This window comes from Bubalus bubalis, chromosome 7, assembly GCF_019923935.1.
Source record: "Bubalus bubalis isolate 160015118507 breed Murrah chromosome 7, NDDB_SH_1, whole genome shotgun sequence".
Classification (NCBI taxonomy): domain Eukaryota; kingdom Metazoa; phylum Chordata; class Mammalia; order Artiodactyla; family Bovidae; genus Bubalus; species Bubalus bubalis.
In genome coordinates, this window is record NC_059163.1 from 12,592,411 (window position 1) to 12,607,948 (window position 15,538).

Below are 15,538 nucleotides of genomic sequence, written 5' to 3' on the forward strand. Positions count from 1 at the left end.
AGCGGGGCTGTTACAAGGTTTCCTAAGTCACAGGTCAGCTTCCTGTGCTTAAGAAAACTGCCCCTGGTGGGTGTCTTCTTAGCAGAAGTGGGTCCCATCCCTACCCGCCCACCATCCCCGACCCAGCGCTCTGCAGTTCAGGAGGCCAAGCTCTGGAGACCTGAGTCTTCACTAAATCAAACAAGCCTTCGGGAAGAGAATTGCTTCAGAGGGGACATCAAACAGAACAGGCCGAGGGTTATTTTTCTAAGACAATGGTGTCTCTAATGGAAAATTTCACCCACCGTGAAGTCTCATTTCTCAGACGGAGCCAGGGGAGGAGCCGGCGCAAGTCCCTGTACTGTCTCACCCCTTCGGCATTTCCCTGGAGCACCTGGCTTCTTTGTTTAAATAAAACATGCAAAAATAGAAAATCAAGCTTTTTAGGTCTTAAAAGGGCCTGCGAGGGCTTCCTTTATAAAGAAAACTCAGGCATGTGCTTCAGTGTGTGTATTTTCTGAAACCTATTTGGCAGTTTACATTTTTTGCTCTTTTATCTATTCTCAGTTATGGTCCCAATTATTTCATTCAACAAAATATTTTGAACACACACCATGAGCCAGGTACTGTGTTCCACACTCAGGATGCAGAAACAGAGTCAGAGATATTTTCCATCTCTGGCAGTTCATCATCTAATTAAGATAAACATCAAATAATTATAGCCTGAAATTATTATACATGATTATAAATTATAAAGTGCTTCCCTGGTGGCTCAGATGGTAAAGAATCTGCCTGCAATGCGGGAGACTCAGGTGTCATCCCTGGGTTGGGAAGATCCCCTGGAGAAGGAAATGGCAACCCACTCCAGTGTTCTTGCCTGGAGAATCCCATAGACAGAGGAGCCTGGCAGGCTACAGTCCATAGAATCTCAAAGAGTTGGACATGACTGTGTGAATAACATACATACATACATAAATTATAAAGGGCTTCTCTGTGGCTCAGCAGTGAAAAATCCACCTGCAATGCAGGAGACACAGGTTCGATCCCTGGGTCAGGAATATCTCCCAGAGGAGGGCATGACAACTCACTCCAGTATTCTAGCCTGGAGAATCCCATGGACAGAGGAGCCTGGTGGGCTACAATCCATGGGGACACAAAGAGTAGGAAAGAACTGAAGCAACTGAGCATGGTATAAATTATAAAATAATTATAAACAATTATGACCTATAAACTGGAAAAATAACCTGGAGAGTGCAAATTCCGTGAACTTGAGGATCAAGCACAGTAAAGAGGAGCAGGATGAGTAAGCTCACAGGAAAGTGCATTCATTAATTTAAAAGTATTTATCAAGCACTCCTTATGTTGATCCAGCACCCAAGACACACTCGTGAATGGCAGAGAGACATGATCTTAGCTCTTGCATCTTACATCTTGGAAGGGAAAGAGAGAGTGGGGGAGTGCTTAGACCCCAAGCAGCCACCCCCAACAAGTGCATATTTATAGGACCCTGTCCAGTAAACTATTACTTTATGATGTGTGACATGAACTAAGAAGGAATAAATAGGGTGAGAGGTGGAGTGGTAAGAGAAGAGTTGCCTTTAGTGAGTGTGGACAGGAAGGGCTGCTGTGAGCACTAGAGGCAAGGCTGAGATGCTGGAGAAGGAAGTGGCCCTGTGAGGACCTAGGGAAAGGATGTGCAAAGGTCCTGAGGCAGAAACTCGCTTGATGGGTAAAGGGAAGGCTGGAGTGTTGTCAGTAAGAGAGAGAAGTGATGTTGGAGGTGAAGTTGGATGAAAAGAGGGGCCCAGAGATGGGGGAACTTGTAGCTCTCTGGTAAGGAGCTAGGATTTTATTTTCAATGCAGTGGGACACTACTAGAATATTGAAGCAAGGAAGAATTTGATCCAATTTCAAAATGTTAGCAATGTGACTGTATTTTCAGTCTTTCATTCAGCAAGTTGTTAGTAATCACCTTCTATGCATATGACTCCATTCTAGTCCCAGGAGATGCAAAGAGGAGTAAGACTTACCTAGTGGAGAAGGCAATGGCACCCCACTCCAGTACTGTTGCCTGGAAAATCCCATGGACCGAGGAGCCTGGTAGGCTGCAGTCCATGGGGTCGCTAAGAGTCAGACACAACTGAGCGACTTCACTTTGACTTTTCACTTTCATGCATTGGAGAAGGAAATGGCAACCCACTCCAGTGTTCTTGCCTGGAGAATCCCAGGGACGGGGGAGCCTGGTGGGCTGCCGTCTATAGGGTCGCACAGAGTTGGACATGACTGAAGCGACTTAGCAGTAGCAGCAGCAGTGGAGAAGCAGCCGGTTTCATTCATTGATTCATCCACTGACCAATGTTCATTGAGCTCTCATACTCTTTACAGTGAGACTGTTCCAGAAATTAGGGCAGAGCATAGAACAAGACCCTGATGCTGGGAAAGAATGAGGGCAGGAGGAGAAGGGAGCGACAGAGGATGAGATGGTTCGATGGCATCATTGACTCAACGGACGAGAGCTTGAGCCAGCTCTGGGAGATAGTGAAGGACAGGGAAGCCTGGCATGCTGCCATCCATGGGGTCGCAAAGTGTCAAACACGATTTAGTGACTGAACAAATGGGACAAAACAGACAATGTATGTGCCTCCAAGGAGCTGACATTCTGTTGGGGGAGGATTAGAGTAAGCACATAAAAATATAAATATGTAAAAATACTGAGTGCTCGAAAGAAAGGTCGTGCAAATGAGAGGGAGGAGATGGTGGAAGGGTGCTATCTGAGATGGGCAGGGGGGCACAGAAGACACAGAAGACCTCCTTAGGGGAGGTGACAATGGAGCAGAGATCTAAGAGATGGGAGGGAGGCCTCCATGCAGGTATCTGGAAGCAAGCAGCTCATGTAGAAGGGACAGACAGTACACTGGCCCTGGTGTGATTCCCGGCTCGCAGCTCCCAAGGTGCTGATCCAGGTACCAAGATGCACCAGTGAGTGACACAGAGACGTGGTCTTTGCACATGCCAGCCTCAGGGAGGACCTTTTGAGGAAGGAGGAACCCCGAAGCCAGGGCCTCAGAAAGGAGCAGGACTCAGGTCTAGGTTCCATGTAACAGCTGAACTCATTCTTTCACAAGAAGTAAGCTCCCCATCACTTGAGGTATACAAGGAACTGTGTTGATGGGACTCTGTAGAAAGGAGCCAGGCTGACCTGGAGTCCAGCCCTGTCTGGGAAGGGCACCAATTCATTCACTGCCCACACCTTCCCTCAATAACCCCTCACCAAGCACTCCATCTAGGCCAGGCCCATCCCTTCAGCCCCCAGGGATCCATGGGGGGCGGGCAGGGACAGGTGGCATTCCCCAGTGGCAGGGGGTTATGAGCTTGCAGAGGAAGGGGACAGTGGTAAATTTCAAAGGGTGAGAGTTTTTCAGGTGAGAAGAGAAGGCAAGGGAAGGGGATCCCATAGGAGCCACCAGGTGCAGGCCAGGTGTGGTAGGGACCTGCAGGTTGTCCTCGCTGGCTTTGCTCTGTCCAGCAAGGTAGCAGCTTTGCTGGCAGGAGAACCCAGGCTATGAAAACAGGCCAGCTGTGAGCAGCTGTGGTCCCGCCCAGCAGGAAGAGTTCTGTTCCCCTCCATCCTCAGGAGCCCAGGCTGAGCGGACCCCCACAGGCTTCAGCTTTTTGATTTGGAAATGATTCAGCTGTACTGAGGCTGGCACATCACAGCCAATCTGGGATGAAAACACAGCTGGAGCTGCTACTTCTGCAAAGACAGCGCTCCCCAACTTCCAAGGGGAGTTTCTATCTCAGCCTGAACATCTGCCACGGCCGCGGGAGCTGGGGATCCCGAAGATTTGAGGAGGACAACTGGAAAAGAAGAATAAGCTCAGCTCTCCACTGAGGACACTCCAAGGAAAGTCAGGAAAAGCCCCAAGGCCTATCGAGGTCACACGTGCACAGAGCATTTCAACTTGGCCACGCAAGATTTATTCCAGCATCCCTCCTGGGTCTCCCGTTTTAACTGTTTACATGGGCTTCCTTCCCTGTGCCCGACTCAGCCTCATGGCTGGTGGGGCAGGGAAACCACGTGTCAGATCCCTGCCACGTGTCAGATGAATGACCTTGGGCAAGTCGCCTCCCCTTTCTGAGACTCAGTTCCTTCATCTTTAAGCTGGGGATAACACGACCTACCTAGAAAGAGCAAGTGGCTCTTAATTACTATAATTAATTAATTATATATTAGTATATAGTAATTTATATATATGTTAATCACTTAATTAATTACTATAGCTCTGCACAGGTGGCCACACCATGGGCGGGCAGCACGTGGTAGGTATTATTATTTTTAAGCTGTTTGCATTGACTGAGAGGATCTATGGAAGGTCCAGTAGACCTAGGTTTGAATCCCTCTTCTGCCACTGCCTGACCAGCTGTGGGACCTCAGTTCAGAGTTTTCACCTTGAGCCGGATTCCCATCTCAGCGGTTTGCCCGAGACCATCTCAGCTTGCCCTGGGTGTCCAGATGTCATTATCAAGAGCAGCCCCCAAGTCTCTGAAAACACATCATATGGTCTCCCCCACCCATTGATCAATGGGGCACGACATGGCCACCCTTGAAGATGAACAAAGGAAAACTCCTGATGAATCTGAAAATGCCTGCCCGCTGTAAGTCAGCCTCAGCCAACTCACATTTACAGAGACGTCTTATAGCCAAAGAAAAGCAGTGATTAAATCCTACCATATAGCCAGGCATGAGGGCACACTGGCAGCAGGCAACAGGATTTGTTGAAAACTTCATTCTCCATCTTTCTTGCTCTCAGCATTGCTCATGTATTGAGTCTCCACAAAGCCCAGCTCCTGCCCTCTCCAAACTCACATTTGAAAGCCTTTTCCACTGTCTCTTCTTCTGCTGCTCAGTTCTTTTGGAGATCAGTTCTATTTGTCCGGAAATACTGACAACTTGAATTTTCTCTTTCCCCGCATCTCATAAACATAAGAACCTCTGCTAATCAGTCAGGAGATAAGTTCATATGCCACTGCAGTGACCAACCACCCCCGGGGTTTCTGAAATGCAGGATATTCTATTTGCAAAGCTGGGACAAGCTAGTGGCCCAGGAGTCTAGATTATAACTCAACTGCTGTTCAGAAAAGAGCAGGCTGTCCTGGGCTTCAGTCTTGGGCAATGCAGGACTTTGAAAAACAAGGATGGGTATCCCCACAAAGAGATGCTAAGTCAAGGACTCGAGGAAAGTAGTTTATTAATATTTGGGGGTTGATCCCAGGAAACACCTGAAAATGGACAACTGAAGTGGGAAAGGAAGGAAGTGGAAGGAAGAGACGTTCTTCCTGCATGCTAAGTAGTTCAGTCATATCCGACTCTGTGCGACCCTAGGGACTGTAGCCTGCCAGGCTCCTCTGTCCATGGGATTCTCCAGGCAAGAATACTGGAGTGGGTTGCCATACCCTCCTCCAGGGCATCTTCCCAACCCAAGGAAGGTATAATCCTGAGCATATCTTCAGGCAACCAGAGCAGAATCCTGCTGAAAAGCTATATGAAATATACATTTTAGAGTCATCCCTTCAGAAGTATTCATCCCAACTCCCTGCTGTCAGTCTGGGGAGAAAGAGGTGTCAACTCCCCAGCCCTCTGGCTGATGGAAAGCCAGACAAAGCCGTGTGCCAGGGTTGCAGCTGGCAGGAGTGTGCTGGGCCAGCTGCCCTGAGATGGGAGGGAGGCCTGGAATAAGGGTGGACCACCAACCACATGTGCTTTGGCATTCTGGGATCTTGAGACAGCACCATGAACCCACAGGATCTAAGATGCCATCTAGCCCAGGGACCATCATTCCGTTGGACCTGTATCCCCAGTGCCCAGCACCGCCTCAGCTCAGAGCCAACTCAGTCATTTGTGCACAGTGAATGAACATACAAAACCACTCTGCCAAGACCCAGGCTGAGGGTGTGACTGCCTTGGCTCTATCCAGGCTGCCTTCAACTGCAGCACCCGTACCAAAGACCCTTCCTTATCCAGGCACCCTTGCATATCTGCTTCGACAGCCCTTCCAGTGCTCACCCAAAGGAAGGATGTTGAAATGTGCCCAGGAGAGCTGACTACAGAGACCTCTGATCTCTGACTTTGTGGAAATGTAAACTCCTGACCAAGCTTCGTAGCATCATCCGAGGGTGTGAACCCACCAAACAGAACAAACACATCACTGTGAGCTGGTCCTGATAGCTTTGAACTGTGTTTTCCTACCTGCTAATTAGCTGCCCGCGCTCATTAGAGTGTGCAGCTCCTCACTTTTAATTAGAATTAGCAGAGTCTGTGTGGCCTTATGTGGCCTCTTTTCTCCTGAAATGCTTCAAAAGCATCCCCTCCCCCAGAAACTCCAGCATGGAAACCTTCAAACTGAAGAATGGGTCTTCTTAATAGTCCAGATGAAAGAAATTCCACTGGAATAAAGTCTTTATCAAAACACACTAATTGGTAGTCAAGAGGGAACTCACTCTGTGTTTCAACGGAGTGCAGTTCAAGAAGGCAGCTAAGTCTGTGATTGATCCCATGCAAATTCCGGTGAGAATCACAGAAGACAGTCGTTAATGATGCTGAAAGCCATGCAGTGCTTTTACACAAACATTTTTCCAGTTTCTTTTCTCAAGTTCTCAATGATCATGTCCTAACCAGCGTCCTTATCTGCCTCCACACTCTCCCTTCACCGATGCAAGCTCCACTCGGTGCCCGGCAAAACTTTCCCATCACAAATCTGATGACGGCTCTCTCCTGCCAAAGCCTTTCGGCTGGCCACTGCACCTCCCACCTGCAAACTCCAAACCCCCTCACGTAGTGACCTAGACCCTGGGATCTGCCCAGTGGGCCCTCCAGATGATGCCTCTTCTATCCTATCTCCCCCATCCCAAGCTGGGATCCCGCAAACAGCATCCTCTAGACCCTGTCCCGTATTCTGCCCCATGCTGGCCCCAGGACCTGGTTAGCCCTCCATCCACAGAGTAAATTTCCACTCACACTTTCAAGACCTGTTTAACTGTCATCATTTCCTGAATAGTCATCCATTCCACAAGCATCTATTGAGCACAAACGTCTATTAACAGACACAGGTTGCTACAGGGAGGAAAAGAAACAAGATATCTGCCCTCAAAGAATATAATAAGCAAGCAAAGAATAAAGGATTGAAGAGACGATGACACCATCCATGGAGGAATAGGTGGTGGGGACAGGACCTCCTCCTTCTGTCTAGTTCAATTCACACCTGAGTCTCACTTTTCCCTCCCTTCCCTTTCCTTAGGAGATATGCTCTATGCAAGCGAGAACACAGGCTGGGGTCAGGACCTCTGCCGGCTAACTTCTTGGGCTGTGGTTAGGCTGGGAGAAAGGGGAGAAGGGTGGCATAACTTATATATTATCACCTACTAGGAGCCACATACTATTCAAGGGTTCTCGTGGCAGGAATACTGAAATGGATTGCCATTTCCTCCTCCAGGAAGTGAAAAGAGAAAAAACTGTCTTGAAACTCAACATTAAAAAAACTAAGATTATGGCATCCAGCCCCATCACTTCATGGGAAAAAGTGGAAGCAGTGACAGATTTTATTTTGGGGGCTCCAAAGTCACCAAAGATGGTGACTGAAGCCATGAAATTAAAAGATGCTTGCTTCTTGGAAGGAAAGCTATGAGAAACTTAGACAGTGTATTAAAAAGGTTCATATATCTTGCTGACAAAGGTCTGTATAGTCAAAGCTATGGTTTTTCCACTAGTCATGGACAGATATGAGAGTTGGACCATAAAGAAGGCTGAGCGCCAAAGAATTGATGCTTTTGAACCGTGGTGCTGGAGAAGACTCTTGAGAGTCCCTTGGACTGCAAGGAGATCAAACCAGTCAATCCTAAAGGAAATCAGTCCTGAATGTTCTTTGGAAGGACTGATGCTGAAGCTGAAATTCCAATACTTTGGCCACCTAATGTGAAAAGCCAACTCATTGGAAAATAAATACCCTGAGGCTAGAAAAGATTGAAGGCAGGAGAAGGGGGCAACAGAGGATGAGATGGATAGACAGCATCACTGACTCAATGAACATGAATTTGAGCAAACTCCAGGAAATAGTGGAAGACAGAGGAGCCTGATAGGCTACAGTCCATGCGGTTGAAAAGAGTTGGACGTGACTTAGCGACTGAACAACAAACAACAACTGGGAGCCAAGCCCATGATAAACCAGCTGCTACATCCTTTGTGACCTGAAGTGTGTCCAAAGCTGGGGGTATTCCCAGCAGTGGGAAGAGTCAGCATGTGCAGGAGCTAGGAATTCCCAGGAATGACATTGACTAGAGCAGACAGGCTAGTTTGGAAATCCTGAAACATGGAGACTCACACTTCACCTCTCTGGCCTCAGTCTCCCCATTTGGCAGATGGGGGTGGGGCTGGACAGGTGGCACCTGATTCCTTTTAATATTTTATTTTATTTATTTATTTGGCTGTGGTCTTAGTTGCAGCACATAGAATCTTTAGTTGCAGAATGCACACCCTTAGTTGTGGCATATGGGATCTGGTTCCCTGGGATTGAACCCAGGTCCCCTGCATTGGGAGCACAGTCTTAGGCACTGGACCACGAGGGAAGTCCCCAGGTGGTACTCAATTTTGCAGCATCTCTGGATACAAAAGGGGCAAGCTGCCTTTGTTCTTTCAGTTCAGACCAGCGACTCCTGGTGACTTGTAATTCCTCCTTACCCATGATCAACCATGTCTGATGCCATATCCCTATGGAATTCATCACTTGATTTCTGAAATAATTTAAAACTCCACAAAGGGAAAACTTTCCCAGAGCCTGACACACAGGAAGTACTTAACGCATGAACTATCTTTATGGTTAAAATTGCTCAGAAGAGGCGCGGTCCAGGAGAACATTAGTCTTGTGATGGCTTTGGCTTTCTTGACTTAGTGGGTCCCCAGATGCTGGCAGCTCCTTGAAATCAGAAGTTAAATCTGCTTCTTACCATTGAAATCCCAGAATCTGTGCTGCTGTGCTGTGCTTATTCGCTCAGTCATGTCCAACTCTTTGCGACTCCATGGACTGTAACTCACAAGGCTCCCCTGTCCATGGTGATTCTCCAAGTATGAATACTGGAGTGGGTGCCATGCCCTCCTCCAGGGGATCTTCCTGACCCAGAGATAGAACCTAGGTCTTCTGCATTGCAGGCGGAATCTACCAGCTGAGCCATCAGGGAAGCCCAAGAATACTGGAGTGGCTAGCGTATCACTTCTCCGGGGATCTTCCCAACCCAGGAATCGAACTGGGGTCTCCTGCATTGCAGGCGGATTCTTTACCAGCTGAACTACCAGGGAAGCCCCCCAGCATCTGGCTCATAGTCAATACACAAGGATCGTATATTAAGTGAATGAATGAAGAGAAGAAGAGCTATAGCAGTTGATATGATTGAGCCTTGCTATGTATTGTACACTTTGCTAAGCACTGTCTCATTATTTTCATTTTTGTAAGTATTTATGTATTTGGTTGCTCGGGTCTTAGTTGAAGCACTCAGAATCATTGCTTCGTCCTGTGGGATCTTTCACTGCAGTGCACAGATCCTCTCGTTGCTCTGAGGCATGTGGGATCTTACTTCCCCAACCAGGGATCAAACCTGAGTCCCCCACTTTGCAATGCAGATTCTCTAATCCACTGAACCACCAGGGAAGTCCTCAGCCCTGTCTCATTTAATCCCCACACGATGCTAAGAGGTAGGAGCTATGGCTCTATCCTCATTTTATGGATGGGAAAATTGAGAGCCATGTGACTTGCTTTTGGTCACACACACAGGCTGGAAGTGGAGAGTTTATCTGATTCCAAAGCCAGTGCTCTTAGCCATTAGCCTGGGCGCCTTGGCATAGTCATAATTAACATGTGCCAAGTAAACAGGTTTTACCGAGGTTTCAAATAGCTCATCCCTGTGCTCAGGTTATAGGTGGGAAAACTGAGGCTTAGAGGAGGGCCAAAAATTAGCAGAGCCAGAGGTGCCCACTGAGTCAGGATGGGACAAGCCTCTGCAAGGGCTACAAGGGTGTGGGCATCCAAGCTCCCCAGAGACAAAAGGACAGCCCGCCTCTCCCATTTGGCTGAACAGGCAGCCTCAAAGCTAGGGTAGCTTCCGAAGCATTCAGTCTCCTTCCTGCATCGACTGGGCTCTGGTGCCAGCTCCCTGTCCTCAAGCGGCAGGCTGTGCTTACCATTGTAAAACAAACCTCTTTGGAAACCCTGTCTTCATCCTCTGTCTAACATCTCCTAGGGAAAGAGCAAGGGAGAGAATCATTTCCCTAAACCAGAAGCTCTTGGTTTTGGGACCAGGTCTGACTTCCCAGGTGGCACTAGTGGTAAAGAACCCGCCCACCAATGCAGGAGACATAAGAGACGTGGGTTCTAACCCTGGGTCGAGAAGATCCCCTGGAGGAGGGCCTGGCAACCCACTCCAGTATTCTTGCCTGGAGAATCCCAGGGACAGAGGAGCCTGGTGGGCTGCAGTCCATGAGGTCACACAGAGTCGGACACGATTTGGCATGCACTATCATTTACAGCTTGTGCTGCCTTGAACAAGCCATTCTGCTACTCTGTGCCTTGGTCTCCTCATGTGTCCAGTAGGGGCTTAGGATGTGAAATAGTAGATTCTGAAAATACTCAGCAAAGGACTTGGTACATAAACGTTGGATGAAAATGGGTGAACAAATGAACAAACAAGATTAAGCCTAGTGAAAAATGCAGCAGAATAGCCATAAAGAATTTTCAAAATTATTATATTTGATTTCAAATTTTTAATAAGCTATTTTTCAAAGCTGCTACTCTGGGGGAAATGTGTTTAAAGGATTATGTGATTTATGGACACACTGATGGAGATTTTTAAAGGGAATTCTAGACCTTTAAAAGGGCTTTTGAAATTGACAATAGTGGTTCCATTGAAGAATTTTAATGAATATGAATCATAAGAAAGTTTGGACAGCTGCCTTTTATTTCTTTTATGTAGAAATTGAGATTTTTCTCAGGTACCTGGCTAGAGCTAGGAAACAGCAGAGGAGGAGGAAGGAAACTAAAGAAAATGTTTAGGGAAGCTTACCAGGAGCATAAATAACAGGACAGACACACATTGCTAAGCCTGCTGCATCTGATCCTCAAAACAATGCCAAAGGGTAGGAACCAGTCTTATCATCACTTCATAGATGTGAAAACGGAGAGCCATCAATGTCCTTACCTCCAGTACTCTTGCCTGGAGAATCCCATGGACAGAGGAGCCTGGCAGGACTACAGTCCGTGGGGTCATAAAGAATCGGACACGACTGAGTGACTTTCACTCATTTGCTTGGTCACATAGACAGTAGAGAGAGATGTGGGAATTGAAATCAGGTTTGTCTTCTTCAGGAAAAAAGGTTGTGAGGCTAGACCTGTGTCAGACAGCTCCTCGTGGTGGACACCAGGGTTGCAGTTGTCCAAGAAAACTTAGTTATCGCAACAGTGGAGCCAGAGACACAGGAGCTGAGTGCCATATGCCGCCCAGTGCCCTTAACCATGAATAAATACATCCCATCCCATGCACTAACCACTGTGTGATACCCTCAGCCGTGCTCTAACTATCGTGTGGTACTACCACATGGGGCACAAAAAAAAGTGAAAGTGAAGTCGATCACTTGTGTCCGACTCTATGCAACCCTATAGGCGGTAGCCCACCAGGCTCCCCCGTCCCTGGGATTCTCCAGGCAAGAATACTGGAGTGGGTTGCCATTTCCTTCTCCAGGGGATCTTTCCGACACAAGGATTGAACCTGGGTCTCCCGCATTGCAGGCAAATGCTTTACTGTCTGAGCCACCAGGGAATCCTAGGACCACATAGTAGTGATAATTAAGTGAAATAATGTATGTCAAGAGCTTTTCCCAATGCCTGCCATGCTTAACCACCACCATCATTCAGCAGCTGCAGCAACACCATTATCTCTACCTTCATCATTATCACCATCCTTTCTAGCATCGTCACCATCACCATCATCACCATCATTATCACTAGCATCGTTATCATCATCACTGACAGCATCATTATTAGCATCATTATCACAACCAGCAGCATTACCACCATCATCACCATTATCATCACCATCACCATCATCACTATCATCACCATCACCACTATCATCACCATCACCACCATCACTATCATCACCATCACCACTATCATCACCATCACCACCATCACTATCATCACCATCACCACTATCATCAGCATCACCATCACCATCATCACCATCATCACCTTCATCACCACCATCATCACCATCACCATCATCACTATCATCACCATCACCACTATCATCACCATCACTACTATCACCACCATCACCATCATCACTATCACCACCATCACCATCATCACCTTCATCACCACCATCATCACCATCACCACTATCATCACCAACACATCACCACTATCATCACCATCACCACTATCACCACCATCACCATCATCACTATCACCACCATCACCATATCACCTTCATCACCACCATCATCACCATCACCACATCACCATCATCACCTTCATCACCACCATCATCACCACTATCATCATCATCACCATCATCACCATCACCACTATCATTATCACCACCATCACCACTATCACCACCATCACCATTACCACTATCATCAGCATCACCATCACCATCACCATCATCACCAACACCATCATCACTATCACCACTATCATCACCATCACGACTATCATCACATCACCATCACCATCATCACATCTCCATCACCACTATTATCACCATCACCATCACCATCATCACTCCTATCAATAGACCTTGGGCTAGTCATGCCCCTTCTTTGAGTTACAGTTAGCTCATAAAATGGGAGGAAATAATGCAGATGAGTTTAAAACTATTATTCTAGTAGCTAACGATTATCAAATAGTTAACATTTATTCAGTACCTCACATGGGGCAGACTTATACTAAGTGATTGCACACAGTAGTTCATTTAATCCTTACAAAACCCCTCCTCTCTCTAGTAAGTCCCTTCTGTCACACCTCACTTGTGATAGAGCTGCATTCTAGAGGGATCTGGTGGACCCAGAACTTCCACCTGTTCTTACTGACACCAGAGCCCTTACCCACTGTGTCTCACCACCTCTGGCTGGAGAGTTCAAAGAAAATAATGGAAATGAAAACCCGTTGGCACAGTGGACTATGCAGGATTGTTATGGTTGCTTATATTTGTCCTGGAGGGGTGGCCTGAAGGCCTGAGAAGGAAAGAGAGAGGAGACATGATGTAGATGTCCTTGAACCCAGTGTGTCTTAACCGTTCCTCCACTGATCATGCAAATCTTTACAGAGTACCTGGTGTGTGTGTCCTAGGTCCTGTGCTGGGAGGAGGCACTGTAACCAGTAAACAAGTCGTGGCCTCAGCCCTGAACAGCAAAGTGCATGGGGGCAGGTTTGTCAACATTCTGCTCCACTGTAAACTAATAAATCAGCGGCAGAAGTGTTAATAAGTTATGCACAGATGCTTCCAAAACACACCCAGGGAAGTCAGGAAGGTGAAACACCAGCCCTTGGCCCTGTTCAGGCTTCAGCAGAGCTGTGAACTGCCCCCTGGGATGTGCAGCAAGGCTCGTGGCAGTGGGTGTGTGACACACTTGTCAATATAGTCACACGTGCTCCATAGACCTAAGGCTGGTTGTAGCACATTTTAGCGTGCAACTATTGTTCCTGCACATCATTTTGATAGACACCTTTAAGATGCATCCACCTTTTTTGTAGCAAACGGTATATCAAACCATTTCAAAATTAAATGTTGAGCATTTACTTCAAGTACGTAAATATCAGTCACCTGTCTACTCTGCCAGGCCAATGGAGATGCCAGCTTCCATGGAGGGCTCACAGTCTACCAGGGCAGGGGTACGGTGTGGGTCATGGGTGGTCCATTCTGAGTCATTTTTGAGGTTCAGAGTCCAAGGCTTGCTGGCAGCATGCTGGGGCAGTCGTGGTGAAAGCTCTGGAGAGACACAGGCTTGAGCTGGTCCTGGCTGTGTGACCTTGGGTTGCTTGGTTGAACCTGACGATGAGTGCTGGGGTTTCAGGGTGCAACGCTCACCCTGAAAGCTTTGCATCCATGGGGTGGCAACTACCCAAATCAGCCCCTTCCATCCATCCCCACCGCCACCATCCAAACCCTCTAGACTACCACTGTCTACTCCTGCCAGCCCCAACAGCCTCCTGCATCAACCTCTGCCTCCTCCAGTCCTTCCTCCAAACAGCAGTGGTCTCTACAAACTGTAAATTGATCACATCAATCCCTCCCTTAAACCCCTCATTGGTTTTCCTCAATGGCAGCCCCTCTCCTTGATCTCCAGAGGCTGCTTAACTGGCCCTGCTCCCCTTTGCCATCCCCTCCCCTTCCTCTATCCCCTTCCTCAGATGTCCAAACAGGATAGCCTCTGTTATAGACCTTGTTGTTTTTCAGTTGCTTGGTCACGTCCGAGCCTTTGTGACCCCATGGACTGCAGCACGCTAGGCTTCCCTGTCCATCACCATCTCCTGGAGCTTGCTCAGACTCATGTCCATTGAGTTGGTGATGCCATCCAACTGTCTCATCCTGGGTCATCCCCTTCTCCTCCTGCCCTCAATCTTTCCCAGCATCAGAGTCTTTTCCAATGAGTAGGCTCTTTGCATCAGGTGGCCAAAGTATTTGGAGCTTCAGCATCAGGCCTTCCAGTGAATATTCAGGGTTGATTTCCTTTAGGATTGACTGGTTTGATCTCCTTGCAATCCAAGGGACTCTCAGGAGTCTTCTCAATCCTCTTCATCCCTCAGGGTCTCTGCCCTTTCGTCCTTCCATCGGCATGATCCTCCCAAATCTTCACAAGCTGCATCTCCTCCTTTGAGCCGTATCTCCACCATCACCTTCCCAGAGAGCTCTCCCCACCACTGCCAACGTGGATCTCCACCCCCTCCATTGCCTTGAGCATTTCCTCCAGCGCTTATCACATGCTGCATTAGTTATCATTCCCTTACTTCCTTTGTAATAAACAAGTCATCCTTTCCGCCTCCCCAGATAAGGGAGTCTCAGAGGCACAGGGACATGACCACTCTCCTCCAGGACTGTGGGGCCAGCCCCAGCACAGCCAATAATCACTGAATCTTGATGGAATGAGTGAATCCAGCCTGTGCGTGTGTGCTAAGTTGCTTCAGTCATGTCTGACTCTTTGCGACCCCATGGACTGTAGCCCACCAGGCTCCTCTATCCATGGGATTCTCCAGGCCAGAATACTGGAGTGGGTTGCCATGCCTTCCTCCAGGGGATCTTCCCAACCCAGAGATCGGACCCGAGTCTCTCATGTCTCATGTATTGGCAGGTGGGTTCTTTACCCCTGTTGCCACCTGGGAAGTCCAACCTAGTGATTCCCAAACTGAGACGGGAGAGCCTAGAAGAGGAATCATCTCTCATTTGGGAGGACCAGGTCAGAGAAATGGTTTGTGTATCTTTAGAGGTTACAAGCTATAATTCCAACACTCATGCCCAA

At 47.9% G+C, this 15,538-nt stretch overlaps 1 protein-coding gene across 3 annotated transcripts in view; it reads left to right on the plus strand.

Annotated features, from left to right (window-relative positions):
* Nucleotides 1–15,538, plus strand: part of SLC2A9 (solute carrier family 2 member 9) — a 217,918-nt gene that overhangs the window by 174,842 nt on the left and 27,538 nt on the right. The window lies entirely within an intron of this gene.